Source organism: Lathyrus oleraceus, chromosome 1 (assembly GCF_024323335.1).
Source record: "Lathyrus oleraceus cultivar Zhongwan6 chromosome 1, CAAS_Psat_ZW6_1.0, whole genome shotgun sequence".
Lineage (NCBI taxonomy): Eukaryota > Viridiplantae > Streptophyta > Magnoliopsida > Fabales > Fabaceae > Lathyrus > Lathyrus oleraceus.
This window is the reverse complement of record NC_066579.1, coordinates 306,325,350-306,345,500: the sequence shown is the minus strand read 5'-3', so window position 1 is coordinate 306,345,500 and position 20,151 is coordinate 306,325,350.

The following is a 20,151-nucleotide window of genomic DNA, read 5'->3' as shown; positions in this document are numbered from 1 at the left end:
GTTCAAGATTTTCTGAAATCGATTCGATCATAATTTGCCAACCCCACATGGGAATTGAGAGTTCTATGACTTTTGGAAATGGGAGAACAAGATCTTCAACTTTCATGTTGGGCAAAAATTCATTTGAGGCTTGTATCATGATGTAAGTTTGAGGATCAAAACTTTCCTTTTACGGCAAGTTTCAGTTACAGGCCCAGTTTCCGTTTTGGGAAATTCATGATCTGGCTTCAAATTCTTCCATGATGGTGTTTGGCATGATATATGATGACTATTTGGACATGAATGAACTCCCACAAACCAATTCCAATCATCAAATCTCTGATTAAATGGACAGTTGACCAACAGTTGACTATTAGGGTTTTTGTCTGATTATGCATTGACTGATGAATTCCAAACCCTAATTCCTTGAGAACTTGACTTCAAATGATGTCCCAAGTTGTATGAACTCTTGATTATTGACCATGGTGCCCAAATTCCACAAGAATGACCACCATCCATTGCTTTGACTGACAGTTGACTTTTTTAGGGTTTTTGACTGTCTGTGCATGAACTGATGACCTCTGAGCCTTCAATCCTTGACCAAAATGCTTCAAATGGATCCCCAAGTCATGTGAACTTGTTGGACAAACCCCAAGGCCTTGATTCAATGAGAAATTCCTTTGCTTGCTTGGTTGACTGATCAGGAGATTAGTTTGACCTAATTCTTGACTGTTTGCACTTGAGGCAACTGGGAACAATGCAAATGCTATGCAATGGATCATGATACGCTATGACCTAATATGAAAATGTATGTATAATGGTAGGTGCAAATTTGAGGTGCTACAGCTGCCCCTATTCAATCAGCTGGGAACCCGAATGGATGATAGCGACGGCTGTCAGACTTTCAGGGTAAACAGGGATTGAATACCAAAGAACCGTAGAATTTGCACAGTACTGGATATGATACAAGAACCACGTCATTTACCGATGACGCCTGCAATTGACAACTTCAGAAAAGCAAAACCATTTACCGATGGTTGAAGAACTGGAAACTTGATATTTACCGATATCAACTTCAGCACGACCATTTACCGATGGCGGCTGGGGAAAAACAAACTTCTGAAAAGCAAAACCATTTACCGATGGTTAGAACTTGATATTTACCGATATCAACTTCAGCCAGACCATTTACCGATGGCTGCTGGGAAAACAGATTCGATGTTGAAAGGAAGCAAGACCATTTACCGATGGTGGCTTCAAAGAAACTTGACATTTACTGATGTCAACTTCAAACTGGCCATCTACCGATGGCTACTGTAACTGGGAATTCGACATTTACCGATATCGAAGAAATACGGGGCCATTTACCGATGGCATCTCCACTTGGGGAGGAACAAAATCTTCGTGGTGATACCAGACAAGACGTTTACCGACGACTTCTGGGGATCTTGATTTTATTGACCAGACATTTACCGATGACTGGGATGAGACTCGATGTTTACCGACATCGAAAGATGATGTTTATCGATATCAAAAGAAATGACCAGACATTTACCGATGACTGGGATGAGACTTGATGTTTACCGACATCGAAAGATGATGTTTACCGACATCCAAAGGAATGACCAGACATTTACCGATGACTGGGAATGAGAAATTTATTGGGGAGATACGAATATTTGCAACTGGAAACCAGATAGGACATTTACAGATGACTCTACTGGGGATTTCTAGCTGGGGATTATCAGACATTTACCGATGACTGAGAAAAAGACTCGATGTTTACCGACATCGAAAGATGATGTTTACCGACATCAAAAAAAAAAAAAAAATGACCAGACATTTACCGATGACTGGGGTGAGACTCGATGTTTACGGACACCGAAGCAATGGTGTTTACAGACACCAAAAATGATGACGACCAGACATTTACTGATGACTGGAGAGAATACTCGATGTTTACGGACACCGAAAGATGATGTTTACAGACACCGAAACAATGGTGTTTACCGACACCAAAATGATGACCAGACATTTACTGATGACTGGAGAAAACACTTGATGTTTACAGATACCGAAACAATGGTGTTTACCGACACCAAACAAAGAAAACACACGTGGGTGCTAGCATGACAATGACTAGTATCACAAAGTATAACATCTTAGATATGTCAAGGCAAGGTTGACCACTTGCTGGGGGTCTCACTGAAGAGAAACAAACTTTCTGTCACCATCGGGTGAGGAAATAAACCTCTGTCACCATCGGGTGAGGAAATAAACCTCTGTGGGGAATAAACAATTCTGAATGCTGTCAAGAGCAACTGTAGCAGTCTTGCTGTGCTGATGTTGAATGAAATAATCCGCCTCTGCCGGGGATACGGTCTGATGAAGCTAACACCTGAATGCATATGTTTGAATTTTTCTATGGCGTAATGCTCCATATTGAATGGGAATGCTACGCAATTTTTGAGGATGCAATGATCACTATATGCAAAATGCAAATGAACCCTGGCTAAGGAGCCAAAAGATCAGGTACTCCAACTCTGTGGGGAAGCTCTGACTGAGGAAATACTCTGCGGGGAATTCTGCTTGGGGAATGGCAAAGCGACTTCATTGGGAAGAAGGCCCAACCAATCCTCGGATAGGATAAAACTCTGCTTGGAGAATGTTTGTTACTCTGTTGGGGATGACTCGTGCAATCCACGGGTAGAATCAACTCAGCTGGGGATGTCGATACCAATCTGCTACAGAAACTCGTCCAATCCACTGGTAGGATGAACTCTGCTGGAGAAATATTTCATTGAAACCCGCTCCACTCGGGGAGGAAACGGCAAATACAGGCCTGCTGGGAATAGGCAATCCTTAGATCTGCTGGGGAATAGAAAGCACTGTCCACAGACGTCTGCGCAGGGGGACACAGCTCTGATAGCTTCCAAACTTGCTTGGGGAAAATATCTGCTGAGGAAACGTCCTCACGGATGCCAACCTGAAAAACAGCACAACAAAATGCCCCCAGGGGATACATGGACAAGATATGCTCAAGTGTCCTCAACATTCAAAGTGATTTTCAAACGTTTCATCATTCTGCACATTGTTGTGTAGCCTTCGTGTTCCTATATATGCAATGCTTATCAAAAATTCGGACATTTTTGCAAACAAAACAGTAAAAACATAACAAAGAAGCTGTTTATCTGAATAACGATTTTTATTGATTGAAAATGTGCCTGAAGAGGCAAATACATTGGGAAGCAATTCCTAGAAAGAGGTAATTGCGCACAAAAGGAAAAAAATCTATCCTAATGGCAACGTGGACACGGCATCCACTATTTCCCAATTCTGTTATAACTCACAGATCATCAGTTTTCTCCCAACTCCTTGCTTTCCGAGAAAAATGACTGGACGGATCACATCTTTCGAGATGGCAGACAACAAAGCTCGATGAAGTACAGACAACTCAGACTGTAGTCTTCGCTTTAATCCCTAACTTTTGCCTGGATCGCCCTTTCGGGCTTTCAATCCACCGGGATACCCATTTTTGCCTAAGCCGCCCTTACGGGTTTTCGACTTACCGGGTGTACACATTTTTCATATTATTATTTTTTTTTTTTTTTTTTATCCCTAATTTTTGCCCGAACCTTTTCTTTCTGTTTTCTTGGTTCGACGGGATGCCCATTTTTTGCCTGGACCTTTTTTCTTTTTGTCCAGCGGGTCAATTTATGCGAAGTATTTTTTGACTACATCTGAGTTGACAGGAGACGGAAAATCTTCACCATCCATAGTTGTAAGCATCAAGGCTCCACCGGAGAAGACCTTCTTCACAACATACGGACCTTCATAATTAGGAGTCCACTTGCCCCTGTTATCTGTACCGGGAGGGAGGATCCTCTTCAAAACTAAATCACCGACCTGATAGCTTCGAGGACGCACTTTCTGATCAAAGGCTCGCTTCATCCTTCGCTGATACAACTGTCCATGACATACAGCTGCTAATCGTCTCTCCTCGATAAGGCTCAACTCGTTAAACCTTGTTCGAATCCACTCGGCTTCGTCCAGCTTGACATCCAACAAAACTCTCAGAGAAGGAATCTCCACTTCAACAGGTAGAACAGCTTCCATACCATACACAAGGGAGTAAGGGGTTGCCCCGGTCGACGTACGTACTGAGGTACGGTACCCATGCAAAGCGAAAGGGAGCATCTCATGCCAATCCTTGTACGTAACGACCATCTTCTGCACAATCTTCTTGATATTCTTGTTCGCCGCTTCTACAGCACCATTCATCTTCGGTCTGTAAGGAGAAGAATTGTGATGTTCAATCTTGAAATCTTTACAAAGCTCTTTCATCATCTTGTTATTGAGATTTGAACCATTGTCAGTGATGATTCTCTCAGGAACTCCGTAACGACATATGATTTCTTTCTTGATGAACCGGGTAACCACTTGTTTGGTGACGTTAGCATAGGAAGCTGCTTCCACCCATTTGGTGAAATAGTCAATCGCAACCAAGATGAAGCGATGTCCGTTCGAAGCAGTAGGCTCGATCTTCCCGATCATATCAATGCCCCACATGGCAAACGGCCAGGGTGAATTCATGATATTTAGAGGGCTTGGTGGTACGTGCACCTTATCAGCATAGATTTGACACTTATGGCACTTCCGAGCATACTTGAAACAATCGGATTCCATAGTCATCCAGTAATAACCCGCTCTCAACAATTTCTTAGCCATTGCATGTCCGCCGGCATGAGTACCGAAGGAACCTTCATGAACTTCTTGCAATAACATGTCTGCTTCGTGTCTGTCCACGCATCTGAGCAAGACCATGTCAAAGTTTCTCTTATACAACACGTCATCCTGATTCAAATAGAAGCTTCCAGCTAGCCTCCTCAGAGTTTTCTTGTCATTCTTCGACGCACCTTCAGGATACACCTGAGTCTTGAGGAAATTCTTGATGTCATAATACCACGGCTTCTCATCAGTCACAACAATCTCGGCTGCGAACACATACGCAGGCCTCTCGAGTCGATTTACCGCAACATGTGGCACATGATTCCACCAATGAACTTTGATCATGGACGACAAAGTAGCCAAGGCATCAGCCATTTGATTCTCATCCCGGGGGACATGATACAACTTCACTTTCTTGAAGAACGTCAGTATTCTTCTGGTGTAATCCCTATACGGAATCAAATGCGACTGGTTCGTATTCCAATCTCCATTGACTTGATTGACCACTAGAGCTGAATCTCCATAAATGTCAAGTGTTTTGATCCTCAGATCAATGGCTTCTTCTATCCCCATGATACAAGCCTCATACTCAGCTTCGTTGTTGGTGACGTCAAACGTCAATCTGGCAGAAAAAGGTATATGAGCACCTTTAGGATTGATCAATACTGCCCCAACACCATTGCCATTCATATTCACAGCCCCATCAAACATCAGTGTCCATTTGTCATCCGGGTCCGGTCCTTCCTCGACAAGAGGCTCTTCGCAATCTTTCATCTTGAGATACATGATGTCTTCATCTGGGAATTCAAACATCATAGGCTGATAATCTTCAATCGGTTGTTCGGCGAGATAGTCTGACAGAATACTACCTTTGATGGCTTTTTGTGACGTGTACTGAATGTCATACTCTGTTAAGATCATCTGCCAACGGGCAACACGTCCGGTGAGAGCTGGTTTCTCAAAGATGTACTTCACTGGATCCATCTTAGAAATCAACAAAGTGGTATGGTTCAACATATACTGTCTTAGTCGGCGAGCAGCCCAGGCCAAAGCACAGCAAGTTTTCTCGAGCAGTGAATATCTTGTTTCACAGTCGGTAAACTTTTTGCTAAGGTAGTATATGGCATGCTCTTTTCGACCAGACTCGTCATGCTGTCCCAATACACACCCCATCGAGTTCTCAGTCACTGACAGGTACATTATCAGAGGTCTTCCAGGAACTGGAGGTATAAGGATTGGAGGTTTCTGTAAATACTCCTTGATTTTGTCAAAAGCTTTCTGACAGTCATCGTTCCACTTGATCGCTTGATTCTTTCTGAGCAGTTTGAAAATCGGTTCGCATGTAGCAGTTAGATGAGATATGAACCTTGCAATGTAGTTTAATCTCCCTAAAAACCCACGGACTTGCTTCTCCGTTTTCGGTTCAGGCATCTCTTGAATAGCTTTGACTTTTGCTGGATCAACCTCAATCCCTTTCTCACTGACAATGAAGCCTAAGAGCTTCCCGGATCTCACTCCAAACGTGCACTTGTTCGGATTCAACCTTAGTCTGAACTTTCTCAACCGGTCAAACAGCTTCTGTAAATTAACCAGGTGCTCCTCTTCTGTCTGCGACTTTGCAATCATATCATCCACATACACTTCAATTTCTTTGTGCATCATGTCATGAAAAAGAGTCGTCATTGCCCTCTGATAGGTAGCACCAGCATTCTTCAGCCCAAATGGCATCACCTTATAGCAGAACGTGCCCCAAGGTGTAATGAATGTCGTCTTTTCCATGTCCTCTGGCGCCATCTTGATCTGATTATACCCAGAGAAACCATCCATGAAAGAGAATACCGAGGATTGAGCCGTATTATCAACCAATACATCAATGTGAGGTAATGGGAAATCATCTTTCGGACTCGCTCTATTCAAGTCCCGGTAATCGACACACATTCTGACTTTACCATCCTTCTTCGGCACAGGAACGATGTTGGCCACCCACGGGGGATAACTGGTGACAGCCAGAAAACCTGCATCCCACTGCTTCTGAACCTCTTCCTTGATCTTAGTTGCCATGTCAGGACTCGTTCTACGAAGCTTCTGCTTGACCGAAGGACATCCTTCCCTGAGAGGTAACCGATGCATCACAATGTCTGTATCTAAACCAGGCATATCTTGATACGACCAGGCGAACACCTCCACATATTCTCTCAGCATCTCAATCAGCCTCCTCTTGACAGAGTCCTCTAAAGCAGCCCCAATCTTGATTTCTTTTTTGTCGTCCTCAGTACCCAAATTAATAGTTTCCAACTCCTCCTGATGAGGTTGGATGACCCTTTCTTCCTGTTTCAGTAATCTGGCCAATTCTGCAGGGAGTTCACAGTCTTCCTCACTCTCCTCTTCAGCTTGGTAAATGGGATTATCGAAATCATACTGAGCCATAACAGAACTGTTCATAGTGAATGCCATAAGATCGCTTCTGCATGTTTAATGCTTTGTTTTAGAAAAAGAGTTCAAAAAAGTCACAAAAAACAAAAACATTGCCATTTTTATTGTTTTGAAAAAGTGAAAACAAAAATAGAAAAAACAGGGATCACAAAGTTTGATTGCAAAAAATGTCCTTCATTAATGATAATCATTAAAACATGATGAGGCCCTACAAAATGAATCACTACGCCTTGGGCAGAACGTAGGATTTTCATGCAAAATGACAAAACAACAGAAAATTACTCTGTCAGAAGAGTAACTAGAACCACTTCTTCAGCCGTCCAGTTGTTGATAGACCCCCCTGGTGCACAAGGGCGAACCCAGTTGTCCAGATTACAGTCACTGTCACAGTCTTCACTACTGGTTGCAGAGACGTCGCCATGATTCATCAGCCCAGCGCTGGTAAAGGTACTCGGACCCGCTCGACCATTCTGCTCTGCCTGGAGAGGCTCGTAACCAACACCAAATTTGTCTTCTTTAACCGGCAAATCCACCATCTTGCCCCAGCCTTCAGTCTTGCCAGAGTCAACGACCTCCTTAGCCTGCTTGTAAGAAGTAATTGAAGCACCTGGCTTCCTCTGCTCAGCGTATGCCACTTTCTCAAGAGCCACAGTCTCAAATGCCTGGCATAAGGTTTCGTGGATCTCGCCATCCACCTCAACATATTTGAACGAGGATAGATGACTCACTAGAATCTCTTCTTCACCGCACACAGTCACAATCTGACCGTTCCAGACATACTTGAGCTTCTGATGGAGAGTCGACGAGACTGCCCCTGCTGCATGAATCCACGGACGCCCCAACAAACAACTGTAGGCGGGCTGGATGTCCATAACATAGAAGATGATATTGAAAACCTCAGGACCTATCTTCACAGGCAAGGTAACTTCCCCACACACAGAACGTTTGGATCCGTCGAAAGCACGAACGATCAGGTCACTGGGATTAAGCACAAACCCTTCCGCATCAATCTTCCTCAGAATCTGCTTAGGCAACACATTCAACGATGACCCGGTGTCTACCAATACGTGAGACAACACTGCCCCCTTGCACTCCATGGTAATGTGCAAGGCTTTGTTATGGTTTCGCCCTTCAGGCGGTAAGTCCAGGTTGGTAAAACCCACACCATGCCTGGTGCTCACATTGGCCATCACACCCTCCAGTTGATTGACAGAAATCTCCTGAGGCACGTAAGCCAGATTCAACATCTTCAGCAAGGCATTACGGTGTGCCTCAGAGCACATCAACAGTGAAAGTATAGAGATCTTGGACGGAGTCTGATTCAACTGGTCTACAATCTTGTAGTCACTTTTCTTGATTATCTTCATAAACTCCTCCACGTCCTTCTCAAATGACCCCTCGGGCGCTTCTTTCTGGACAGGCTCTTCCTCAACCACAGCTTGTTTACCTTTTGCTTTGGCGAGAGCTTCAGCATTATTGTCCCTCAAAGGCTGTGGTGCGAACAGACGACCGCTTCTGGTAAAACCTCCTGGACCCCCTACATTATCCACAGCCGGACCAACAGTTGCAGGAACTCTATTCGGTAAACCAATTGTCACTGGAGTTTGATTCACTGGTCTCGTCTGACTTTCAGCCCTTCTGTAACTGCGGTGAGCATTATCATACTTCCACGGCACGGCTCTACTATTCTCAACAGCCCTTCTTCCAGACGCAGCGGTAGTAGTTGGAACACTGATGGTTACAGGCACGGGAATGGTAACTGGGGTACCATTTGCTGCAGGTGCACTAACGACCCCTTGTCCACGTTCTTCAGACGGTTTAAAGTAAATGGTGATAGTTGATGCTGTTCCACGATCTTTTACAGCCCTACTGAATTGCAAACAACCTTTATCCATCATACCCTGGATACCGGTCCTCAACTGGTCGCAACCATTCTCAGATTCTGCACAGCCCAAACAATTCTCATCACAGCCCGGGTAGACACCCCCATTCAGCAGACGGCACTTCACAACTAGCAGAGAAGTCTGAACATCATCCACATTAACAACCAGATCTTCAGCTTCTTTCCCTTCAATATTGTTCACTCTATGCCCACCATGCTGAGGCATAGGGTTGTTTACGACATTAGGCACTGGAGCGAAGTTGATCGCCCTGGCATCGATCAAATCTTGAACCTTGTGCTGGAGAGCTCGACACTTCTCAGTATGGTGGCCTGGTGCCCCAGAATGAAAGTCACATCTAACATTAGCATCATAGCCAGGAGGCAGCACTGTAGGCGGAGCCATTGTACGCAACTCAATCATCCCCAACTTGAGTAGTTCGGGTAATAACTCGGTGTAAGACATGGGCAGAGGATCAAATCTTCTATCAGCCTGCAATTTCTGTCTGGGCTGATAAGGACGTTGCTGTTGTTGTTGTTGTTGCGGTTGTTGAACTCTTGGTTGTTGTTGACGAGGTTGAGGTGTCGGAATGGTTACTGCAGCCACTGGACGATATTGATCTCTGTTAGCATTTGTTCTGTACACACCCCCTCTTTGTTGTACAGCATTGGTCTCTCCTTCTCTACGGCGAGGTGCCCCAGAGAAGGGTTTCTTTAATGAAGACGAGGAACCAGCATCATGGATCCTACCAGCTTTGATTAGACTCTCAGTCCTCTCTCCACAAATGACAACATCAGAAAAACTACCGAACGGGCAACTCCCCATCCGGTCCATAAACACACCTTGAAGAGTACCAATAAACATATCTGTCAACTCCCTCTCCAGCATAGGGGGTTGAACTCTAGCAGCTAGTTCACGCCACCTCTGGGCATACTCCTTGAAGCTTTCATTGGATTTCTGACAAAGACTCTGCAGCTGAGTCCGGCTCGGTGCCATGTCCATGTTGTGTTTATACTGTCTGAGGAACGCTTCACCCAGATCTCTCCAGCATCGGATCGAATCTCTCTTCAATTCCATGTACCAGTCCAAAGAAGCCCCAGATAGACTATCTTGGAAAAAATACATCCACATCTTTTCATCATCGGTATACGCAGAGATTTTCCTGTAGTAAGCCTGCACATGGGTGCGAGGGCAAGAAGTACCGTTGTATTTGTCGAATGACGGTGCCTTGAACTTGTGAGGGATCCTCAAACCTTCAACCAATCCCATATTAGTAACATCAAAACCAAGAGAATTTTGACTTTCCATAGCACGGATCTTCTCAGCAAGAGCTTCAACTTTGCGGTCTCTCTCATTAACCCTTCCCAGAACGTCTTCGTCTTCACTGAGCAGAGAGAACAAATCCTCTTGTCTGTCAACAATCGTAGCAGGGTTGCGGGCCGGAGCACGGACTACTCTGGCATTAGCGGCATCTGGAACAATAGGTTGACCGTTGATTCGAATACCCCCCAACTCATCACCTACAGCATAGTTGTTGACGGGTACAGCAGCAGCGACATTGTTATCATTGACCGGACCTCCCTCTGGCGGAGCATGGTTGATCGGTGGATTTGCAGCCTCTTGTCTCTGAACCATAGCTCGGAGTTCTTCTTGACCTTGCGCAACCCCTTGCATCATATTCATAAACTGGGCCATGCTATCCTTCATCTCAGCTAACTCAGCTTGAAATTGATCCATACTTCTCTGTTGATTCAGTCTTGTTGAGTAGCGGTGCGGACGTTGATCAGCTATCCTGCCTGAACAGGAGCCAAGAGTGAGAAGTCACGATCAAGAACTCCTGTTATGCAAAATGATATGAGTATGATGCTAATGATGCGTATGATGCACATGATATGCTCATTTCTCAGGCATTCAAAGAGCCTGACCCATTCTGAAAAGATGACAACTTGCAGCAATAAGAGAGCAAAAACAGATACAAGGAAATGCTGACATCCTTATAAATACATAAGGGTAAAAAGGCATACAACCAATGTCAACAGAATATCTGAATAAGCAACGTACAAAGAAAAAGAATCCCATCCAACAAGCCTGGTGGTGATTCTTAACAAAAAGATCCAAGAGATGGCTTACACGCAAATGAATCCCATCCAACAAGCCTGGAGGTGATTCTCAACAAAATACAATCAGAGATACAAACTAAGACAGACGGTCTTCCGGAATGAGGGTCTTCAGGTAATGGCACTGGTCTATCAACAGTGAGCATTCTGAACAATCTGGTAGAGGGGTGATCTTCTCCTTCAACTGTCTTCTGAGCTCCAAGACTTCTCCTCCAAGGTGGTCCTCTGATCTCTGTCTCAACTCCATCTCTTTCTTCAACTGAGCATCTTTGCCTCTGAGTTGCTTCTCCAAGTCTCTGATCTTCTTCTGATAACTGGCTTCTGCCCTCTGCAGCCTCAAGCGCTCCCGGCGTTCTGCATCTAACATACTCTCCATCTCCTCGTAGGATCTCTTCTTGCTTCTCAGTCTGCTAGCATCTTCCCCTTGTACCTCCCTGAGTTGATGGGCCAAGTTCAACCTATCAACTTTGGCTTTGTACAACTCCATCTGAGTGTCTTGCTCCTTCTCTCTCAGACGACGACTCTCCATCAGGGCTTGCTTATAGTGCTCAGCAGGTACACTATCAGCAAGAACCAAAGGTGGTTGCTCCTGCAACGGCTCCATCCTATCATAGGGTAACAACAAAGTTTTCACTCTCTTCTTGACCCAATCAGTGTAATCAGGCATAGCAATGGCAAACTTCTTCCCTAAGACAGATCCATCTTTCACACCAATAGACTTCCAGGCTCTCCCTATCTGCTCCAATCTAGCTGGGTCACTCTTCTTCTCAAAATACGCACTCTCAGCTACTTCAGCCTCAAGTGGTCTTCCTTTCATCACAAACCCCAACTGGCGAAGAGAAAGAACCGGGTTGTAATTGATGCAACCCCTAGTCCCTATGAGTGGCACATTACGGAATCCTCCACAGCTCATAATGACGTTACGCACATCCATCCGGTAAGATTGCCACCTGATATCATAGGAGGTAAGAGACATAACCCTCTGAGTCCATTTATGCGTGCTCTGAGCATCCACAAAAGGTCCATTGACTGGCAGAAGAGACAAGAACCATCTGAGCAACAGTGGGAGACAACACCTGATAGCCCCACCCTTACCATGCCTACTGTGAATAGCATAGTAAGTGTCAGCCAATAGAGTAGGAACTGGATTTCCTCCAATGAAAATACTGACTGCAGCATAGTCAACAAAATTCGGCATACTCGGAAACAAGACGATCCCATAGATCATGACGGCCAACTGAGCATGAAAGGCTTCCCAGCTTCCCTTCTCTGCTTCTTCTCTAGCTACCCTCAATAGAAACTTCAAAGGCAAACCTACAACATCCCCACTGGACTTCCAACTCTTACTAACCTCCTCAACACTCAAACGGAGAGCTCTGGCAATCAATCTAAAGTCAACCTCCTTTGGGACGTCTAAGAAAGGAGTCTGGTGCTGAACCGGGATACTCAACATGATAGAATACTCCTCGAGAGTCGGTGCTAACTGGTAATCCTGAAATGTGAAACATCTGAGCTCTGGATCATAAAATTGAAGAAGCGTCTGTAGAGGCACCGGATCCACTACTGTCTTTAGTACTGTCAAGATATCTCCATACTGTCCAACGAATTTCTTCAGACGATCATCTGTCACAAAGCTACCCAACTCAATCAGTGAAGTCAACGGCTCACGATGAAAGCTGTAGGAACAGGTCTTCCGCTTTGGCTCTGGGACTGTTGCCATCTCTATCAGTGAACAAGCTCTGGAATGTACCTGAGAAATGATATGCATGCAGGGATTAGTTTTTTTTTCTTTCTTTTTTCCCTTTTGATTTTTTGATTGATTTTTTTTTTATATTTTTTTTCAATGCGTTTCTTTTGAAAAATAAATATGCTATGATGCACATGATGCAAACTGGACTGGCTGGTTGTGCAATCTCTGATCACTAGGTCGAAGCTTCAGTCAAAATTGGAACATAAATCCCACTTAAGGTTAACTGAACACTGTCTGAACACAAAGTCACCATCAGAATCAAGTCACCAACAGAACCGAGTCACCAACGGTACCTGTAATAATGAATAACCCTTCCCCACTCACGGGTGTAGTCTAGGCCAGGGTAAAGCTTGAGAGAAACGCAGCATAAATAACCTTTCGCAGAATACGGTCATATACACACCCGAAGTATGTAACGACAGCATCCCACCAGGGTCTGAACTGCTCGTGATATCAATGTTCCGCTAAGTGGCGCCATACCACCCGCTTCTCATGAATCACTCTATTCCTAGGTATCCTAGATTTTCACTCATGGTCTGGGTATTGGACCTTTTACCTCAACTGACTCTTCCCCCCACACAGAGAGAAACAAACAACCAACCAGGTGAACAGATGAATAAATGCAAACATTAATGCAAACATAGATGCAAACAATAAACAATGAATGCAAACAGTAAATAATGAATGCAATTAAATAAACACAGCACAAAGCAACCAAAACCCTAACCCAGAGAGCGCTAGGAGAGACTCGCTCAGGGAAGATGGACCAGCATAGGTCAACTTCTCTATATTCCCCAGCAGAGTCGCCAGCTGTCGCATCGCGCGAAAAACCGGCGGGAAAAGAAAGGACAACAGAGCCGCCACCGTGCGTTATTTATCCCAAAAAGAGGGAAAGGAAACGCTCAGAGTAAACCTGGGAAAGAACATGGTCTCGCGACCAAAGAGAATGGGTTCGGGAGTCGATTATGCGAAGGGAAGGTATTAGCACCCCTACGCATCCGTAGTACTCTACGGGATCCACGCACAAAAGGAAGGATAATTGGTTGCTGAACACTGCTCATAAACACACACACAAATAGGCAAACGTGGAGCCCGACTGCCAATCACTGGACCTATGTCAGCATCCGAACCTAAACACACACAAGAAGGCAAACATGGAGCCTGAATGCCAATTGCTGGACTTACATCAGCATCCGAACCAAACACACGCACACTGGAACCCAAATGCCACTCGATGGACTTACATCAGCTTCCAAGCACACAACAACACAACAAGTTAATAGGGAGTCGGGGACTCAGCCTATAACTGTCAAGCACACACTCACACAGACAGACAGCAAATGCTAAGGAGTCACAGACTCGAGCCTAGCAAAGGTCAGACAACACACACAAAGAAAAGAAAAAGGGCGCCCGGAGAGATCAGCTCAATCTCCTGCCTACATACTTCATCTGGTATGAAGATCAGGGCGATGTAGTTCCCCTACGCAGGGACAAAGGTTCTAGCCTAACCAGATAACAGAGGGAGACACAACTAGGGAGACTACGACTCGAGCCTAGATGTTATCATGCAAAATCATCCCTAAGTTAAGGTTTCTAGCTAAATGGCACAAGGGCCGACCTATCCTAAGCATGGCTCACACAGGAAGCAAGCCACACACACACTTAACTTGCACAGGAAGCAAGCCAAGCAAAACCTACTTGCACAGGAAGCAAGTCTAAACTAATCCTAACTTGCACAGGAAGCAAGTCAAACAATCCTAACTTGCACAGGAAGCAAGTCAAACAATCCTACAAGCACAGATAGCACACACTATACACAAGCAAGTGGCTCAAACAAGGGTTAGGTTTTAGTCGAGGGGTCATATCAACCTCAACAAACAAACCTCTGGAATGGGGTGAGTGTTGCTCTTAACCTTGCCATTGAGAGACTAAGGTGAAGCAGATGAAAGGATGAAGTGAGGATGAGACCTCACAGCTCTTATCCCTGGCCTGGGAGAGCTCAAGACAAGAATGTGTGGGTTCAGAAAGTGGGAACCCTTCTACACATTTGATACTGACTCAACTGTGCAATTGCACAAGATCTTGGGTTTGTATCTGCAATGTATCAACACAGTTGTGTGAGCAAGGCAGATGACACACTGAATAGTGGGGGATAGATTGCATATCCCTACCTTCCACCAATTGCCTCTTCACTTAGGAGGACTTTGACTCTATGCAAGGACAAAGGTAAACAATCACAAACATTGCCTCTTAAGGAGGACTTCAGACAGTTGCCTGGCCAAGTAACAGGCCAGGTCTTCCAGACTACATGAAGTAAAAGAGACATACCTCAATGCAAATTGCTTATACAAGCAAAGCAAAGCAAAAAGTTCACAAGGAACTAAGCAACTAAAGCACCTGAAACAGTCAAGCAGATGTTAGTATGCAACTTCAAACAAAACAAACAGAGACAGAAACCAACAGTCAATTGGAGGCACATGGATGTGCAAGGCACAAGGCCTATGGCATATGAGCCAAGCCACCTACAAAACAAAGAGGTTAGGCAATGATACTTGAGTAAGCTCAATCAAAAGAATTGGTCTTAATGGCCATTTGATAGTCAACCTGAAAACACAAGCTCAAAAGTGAGTATCAGGACCACTAGGACAAGCCTAGGGTCAAAAATGAATGAGAAAGTCCAAACAGCAAGGGGTAAGTATCCAAAATCATGTTCAAACAATTAGGAAACAAAACCAATTGGGTTCACACTCATATCAATCAATATCATCATTTCATGAACCATTTAGGTCACAACATGGCAAACAGAAGCTCATAGAAGTCAACAGCAAGACTTGCATCAAAAGCAATCTAAACATTTTCCAAAAATCACCAAATAAATCATGATCATTCCTAACACATAGCATGGTAAGCATGTCAAATTTCATCCCATTTGGACAAGTGGAAGGCAGTCAATGAAAATCATGATGTCAAACCAAATTCAAGCATGCACAAAGAAAGTCAACAAGCATGGGTCAACTTCAAAAAATCATATCAAATTGAAAACAGATGAGAAATGAATGAGATTAACACCAATGCCAAGTTTGAGATGTCTAGTTATCACATATCAAATTTCATGTCCATCTAATAAAGTATGAGAATTTCACAAATGAAATGGGAACATGTGTCACACAAAGTCCACATTTGACTAGGCAGGGAAGAAAAATCTCAAACAAATGGAAAATTGTTCAAATAAATCCAAGAAAATTCACAAGTCAACTAAACATACAAGAGTAAGTTCATGCAAAATTTGGGGTCAATCAGAGTTCAAGAAGCATGGTATCAAAAATCATGAAGTTGCACATCATTGGTGTGACACGAGTTGTCACACCCTTATTCAAAAAATCATAACTCACAAACCAGCAATGATAAATTCACAAACTCTACACCAAAATCACCATGTGTGTGTCTAGTTTGGGCACAAAAAAATTTGGAAGCCATTGGATAAGGTACCACCATTTCACAAATGTTTTGGCAAAGTGTACAAAATATGAGCACATGTCACAAACCCTAATACCAATCAAAACCATTGATCACAAAAATTCTGGAAAAATTATGATAAAAAAGTAGAGATCATGATGAAGATGATGCAAAAAATCCCATTAAAATTGGATCCAACATGATGGAGATATGATTTTTCAAAGATGTGTGACAAAAATGAGATAAATGTTGAAAATGAAAATGGTTTAATGAAATATTTGAATTTAGCGCCTCTTGTGAAACGGCGCGTTTCAACTGGAGACGTTCGCTAGGCGAGCTGGAAGCTTCGCTAGGCGAGCGATCATCTTCCTCGCCTTCGCTAGGCGAGCAGTTTACTCGCTAGGCGAGTACGCGATTTCAGCATGAAGAAGATGGCAGAACAGCAACCCCAACACACACACCCGAACGAATTTTCACGAAATCATGCAAGCCATATACCAATCGAAACGTCTAATCATGTAGAACATCAAAACAGCAAGCATTTATCCTAAATCGGGCTATCATGGATGAATCATGTGAAAACATAAATGGACATCAAACTTTAAAACAGCATAACTCCACAAATACTCAACCATTTTTATGGATTCAAAGCTCAGAATGACCAGCAAAGCAAGCTCTATCATAAGCATAGCATGGTTTAAAGAAACAAAGAGGTCGAAATTTACCAAGTCGGAAGAGTAGTGTCGAAACAGTTGTTATTTGGCCATGCTAAAGTGAAACAGATGCTCCTTAAGCTCCCTAAGGTTGGATGATGAAGTTAGCTTTGTTCGGAACAACTTGGTATGGCTTCAACCAAACTTTGCCATTGATGATGCTTTGCAAAAACAGTCCGCGAAATGGCCTTCCAGTTGTGGAATGATGGTTGAAATGGGCTCTCAATGTTGTTTAGATGATGAATCTAGCAAGGCAAGGCTCTGTTCTTTGAGAGTTTTTTTTGACAGATTTTGAAAAATGATGAAAATCAGTTTTTGAGAGCAAGAGAGAACAAGAGTTTTTTTGCTAACTGATGGCTGCTACTAGGGTTTCTAAGTGACAGAAAATTGATGATAAACTCTGCTATGTGATTGCCCAAAGCATGGTTCATGGATATGTGGGATATGGTGGGTGAAAAGTGTACTTTTCTTCCCATTTTCAAGCAACTAGGCATGGCTACATGATGGGTGCAAGTACTTGCACGAATTTGACTTTGTACATGCTCAAAATCTGGTTTCTAAACATATTTGGATAGTGGGAATGGTTGGAAATCAATATTTCAAAAAGTCAACCCTTGGTCAAACTTGAATTTTACACATGCTAGGTTCAAAAATGCCATTTTGATTGGCAATGTTTCGGCTCATGAAATTTATATTTTTGGAAAGAGGATAAAAAATGTGGTTTGTAGGAAAAAACCCCACCAAATTTGGCCAAACGGTTTGGGAGATATGGCCCTTTGAAGTTCAAGATTTTCTGAAATCGATTCGATCATAATTTGCCAACCCCACATGGGAATTGAGAGTTCTATGACTTTTTGGAAATGGGAGAACAAGATCTTCAACTTTCATGTTGGGCAAAAATTCATTTGAGGCTTGTATCATGATGTAAGTTTGAGGATCAAAACTTTCCTTTTACGGCAAGTTTCAGTTACAGGCCCAGTTTCCGTTTTGGGAAATTCATGATCTGGCTTCAAATTCTTCCATGATGGTGTTTGGCATGATATATGATGACTATTTGGACATGAATGAACTCCCACAAACCAATTCCAATCATCAAATCTCTGATTAAATGGACAGTTGACCAACAGTTGACTATTAGGGTTTTTGTCTGATTATGCATTGACTGATGAATTCCAAACCCTAATTCCTTGAGAACTTGACTTCAAATGATGTCCCAAGTTGTATGAACTCTTGATTATTGACCATGGTGCCCAAATTCCACAAGAATGACCACCATCCATTGCTTTGACTGACAGTTGACTTTTTTAGGGTTTTTGACTGTCTGTGCATGAACTGATGACCTCTGAGCCTTCAATCCTTGACCAAAATGCTTCAAATGGATCCCCAAGTCATGTGAACTTGTTGGACAAACCCCAAGGCCTTGATTCAATGAGAAATTCCTTTGCTTGCTTGGTTGACTGATCAGGAGATTAGTTTGACCTAATTCTTGACTGTTTGCACTTGAGGCAACTGGGAACAATGCAAATGCTATGCAATGGATCATGATACGCTATGACCTAATATGAAAATGTATGTATAATGGTAGGTGCAAATTTGAGGTGCTACAAACTGCTCAAATTAAAGTTAGTAATTAGTAGGGTTATGTTAGCTTGTCATAAGACAATGTAGCGCTATGTTAAGCAATCGTAAGTGGACTAATATAGTAGTCACACCTATCTGAGGCCGGTCAATAAGAATATAGGCAAAGAACACAAGTTAGAGGTCATGACTAGTAAGCCAAGCTCCATAAACTTGCCATGCCAAACAAAAGAGGGAAGGGGCCTTGTATTGACTTTTGGTTATTTGCTTGATCAAGAAGCAACCTATCTTTGACACAAAATAACTCACTTGATCATGGATCAAGTTGAGTTTGGTTTGGATCAAAGAAGGTTAAACTTCTCATTTGTCAAGACCAACCTCAAGACTTTAACTCATTGGCCATTGATGGAAAGAAAGGGATGAAGATGAAAGGGAGGGGAAAAGAAGACAACAATCAATTCTAATTGATCAAATGTGAATCAAATCAACATCAATCAACACCAAACAAAAGAGAAATGAAGATAACAAGTCAAGAAGTCAACAATATTTTTTGGCATTTTTTGAATTAAAATAAAATACAAATAAAAAATAAACAAATAAAGTCAAACCTCAAATTCAATTCAAAACAACTTCAACGAGTCCAATTAAATTCTCCTAGGTTCAATATAGTGAAACAAACTTTGACTAATTTTCTCACAAATTTTTGAAATCAGAAAGTAATTAAAAACAATTGAAAACAATTAAAAATAGCATAATATGAATCAAAATCTCAAATAATCTCAAAACAATCAAGAAATTGTTGAGACTATTTTTCATTGACTTATCATGATCCATAGATGCTATGAAAATATTTTTGGATTTTTTAAAAGTCAGAAAGTGTTTTAAAATGAATTAAAAGCACTAAAAAATAAGTAATTCATAAAAAATATCAAATGAAGTCACAAAAATAATTAAAAATCATAATATGAAACAAGATTTTTCAAGAAAATTTTGGAATTGGTCTCATATTTTTCTGACTTCAAATGAATTTTTCATGAATTTTTGAAAATAAAAGGAATTAACAGAAAATAAATGGAAAATGAAAATAAACGAAAAAGCCACAGCCATCAGATACACATTTATTAATTGACGTGGCATTTGGCACGGTTCAAATCTGATGGCGCACAATACATCCAAGTCAAACGCGCCACATCATGAATTAAAATAAGTAAATAACACGGACGCACGAGATTAGATCCTGAAAACAAGATCCAAAGGCCAGGAGTATGCACACGTGGTGGTGGTGGAAACCACCGTCTTCTCCGGTCAGACAACAAATTCCGGCCATCAGTTGCAGAAAAATAAAACTTAATGAAAATTAAAAACAAAGCCATGGAAATGAAGCTCTTGTGATGGAGATCATCACCGTACCAATAGATCTCCCTCACTCTTCCTATATTGAGAGAAATGTGAAGAAGAAAATCATGGTGTCCACACGGATTGCTCATGAAATGAAGAATTGAAAGCATCAACAGCTT